This window comes from Musca vetustissima, unplaced genomic scaffold (genome assembly GCF_032173495.1).
Source record: "Musca vetustissima isolate MV318-11 ecotype Yass unplaced genomic scaffold, APGP_CSIRO_Mvet_v1 utg22071, whole genome shotgun sequence".
NCBI classification, from domain to species: Eukaryota; Metazoa; Arthropoda; class Insecta; order Diptera; family Muscidae; genus Musca; species Musca vetustissima.
Genome location: NW_026887332.1, coordinates 93,130 through 95,584, shown reverse-complemented (window position 1 = coordinate 95,584; position 2,455 = coordinate 93,130).

The following is a 2,455-nucleotide window of genomic DNA, read 5'->3' as shown; positions in this document are numbered from 1 at the left end:
GGTCTTTAACTCTGGCTTCAGCTCGCCTAAAACAAATACCTTCAGGTCATCTGGCCATAAGCTCGCCTGTAGATATTCTTTAAGGTTCTGCTCGCGTATAAATACTCCCTGGGCTCGTCCATAAATACTTCGTGAACATCAGTCCAGCTATAAAAAAATGGTCGTCTAAAAAAATCTCTGGACTTTAGATTCGTTCGCAAAACCTCCCCCTCCAGCTCGTCTATAAATACTCCCTTCAACGCACCTATTAAAAAATTCCCTCAGCTTTAGCTCACTAACACTTCTTAAGCTACAGTTCGTTTAAAAGAGCAACCTTCAAGTCGCCTGACTTTATGCTCGTCTACAGAGACACCCTGTCATTCACATCGAGCTTCCATTTGCCAATAAAGACACCCTGAGCTTCAGACTCTTTGGGCATATATAGACCACCTGAGACTCCCTGGACTACAGTTCGTCTATAAAAACTAACTCAGCCTTAGCTCGCCTAAAAGGCAACCTTATGCTCTCATTCAATTCGATATTCCGCTAGCCCAAAAAAGACACCCTGAGTTTCAGTTCGTCTCAGAATACTCTTGATCATTTAAAGGCCGCCTAAGACTTCCTGAGCTACAGCTCGTCTATAAAAACCACCTCAGCTTTAGAACGCCTACAAATACTTCCTTCATGTCGTCTGGCCTTAGACTCGCCTAAAAAACCTCCCTGCCATTCAATTCGATCTTCTACTTGCCAAGGTTGCACTTAAAGACCGTCTAAGACTTCCTGAGCTGCGTTTTTGAAGAATCCCTGGACTTCAGCTCGTCTATAAAAAAAAAACTCCCTCAGCCTTAGATAGCATAAAAAGACAACTTTTAAGTCGCCTGGTCTAAAGAGACACCCTGTTATTCAATTCGAGTTTCCGCTTGTAAATAAAGACACCTTGAGCTTCAGAAAGAATCTTTGAACATATAAAGATCGAGCATTAAAGAATCGCTTCTTTAGCACGCTAAGGCTCTCGCATATATAGACACCCTGAACATCAGCTCGTCTATAAAAACTACCTCAGCTTTAGATAGCCTAAAATACTTCGTTCAGATCGTCTGGCCTTAGGCTCGCAAAAAAAACTCCTTGTCATTCAATTCGTGATTCTGCTCGCCAAAAATTAAATCTTAAGCATATAAATCATAAGCATATAAAAACCGCCTTAGACTACCTGAGTTATAGCTCGCACCCTGGACTTCAGCTGGTCTATTAAAACTACCTCAGCTTTAAATCGTCTAAAAAAACTTCCTTCAGATCTGTCTGTCTGACATAAAAATATCCCTGTCATTCAATTCGAGATTCCGCTTTCCAATAAAGACATTCTGAGCTTCAGCTCGATTTGAGAATATAAAGACCGCCTAAGACTTCATGAGCTACAGCTAGTCCAAAAACTCTCCCTGTTTTTTAACTCGTCTATAGGTCTCCCTAAGCATCAGCTTATCAAAGCTCTCCTAAAAACTCTCTCTGTTTTTAAATTTGTCCATTAAGACTGCGAGCTGGCTTATATATACCCAGCTCGCCTATAAATACTTCATGAGATTCCGTTTTGTTAAAAATACTACCTTCAGATTGTCTAAACTTAGTCTGTTTTATAAAAACTCCCTGTGCTTCAACCGGCTTATAGAGACTCCCTGAGCTTCAACTCTTCTACAAAGAGTCCTTGACCCTTCAGCTCTCCTATAAAGACGGCCTGCTTTTTAGCAGGTCCTCAAAGAATCTCTCCAGGTCGTCGTATATGTAGACCTTCTTCCCTTTAGATAGTCTATAAAAACTCCCTCAAGCTAATCGATAAATATGGTCCGTCCATACAGCCTACTTAACCTTCATCTATAAAAATTCCCTTAAGCACATTTTTAAAGACTTCCTTCGGAACGTCTTTAAACCCTCCCTCCTTTAGATTTATTTTGTATAAAAATTCCGTCTCCTTCAGAATAAATAATCCCTCTCCTCAGCACCTATGTAATGATCTCCTACTTTAGCTTATAAACCTATCTATCCTACCATTCAGATTGTCCATAAAAACTTCCAAACCTTTAGCTAACCTATAAATCCTACCTAAGACTATAGATCTTTTATTCATCATCCTTGCTACAGCACGTCCAAAAAAGACTCCCTTCTCTACGTCGTCGGCGGAGCTATAGACAAAATTGTTGTCTATAGCTCCGCCTAGTCTCCCTATAGATCATTGAGGAGGTCCTATCCTTTCGTATTTACCTTCTTTTCAAATTGTTACTCTCCAAGTAATCATGTTGTCTGTCATTTAAATGACCATTACATACAGACGACACTCGTGTATCACTCCACCACCACCCCACCCCTCACTTATTTAAGTGTTGACAATTCAATAAAATTGTTTTTCCGGACTTATCTTCAAAACCTATTGTGTATCGATTTGGATGGGTCACTTATAGTTTATAACACAATTACACCTATTTTG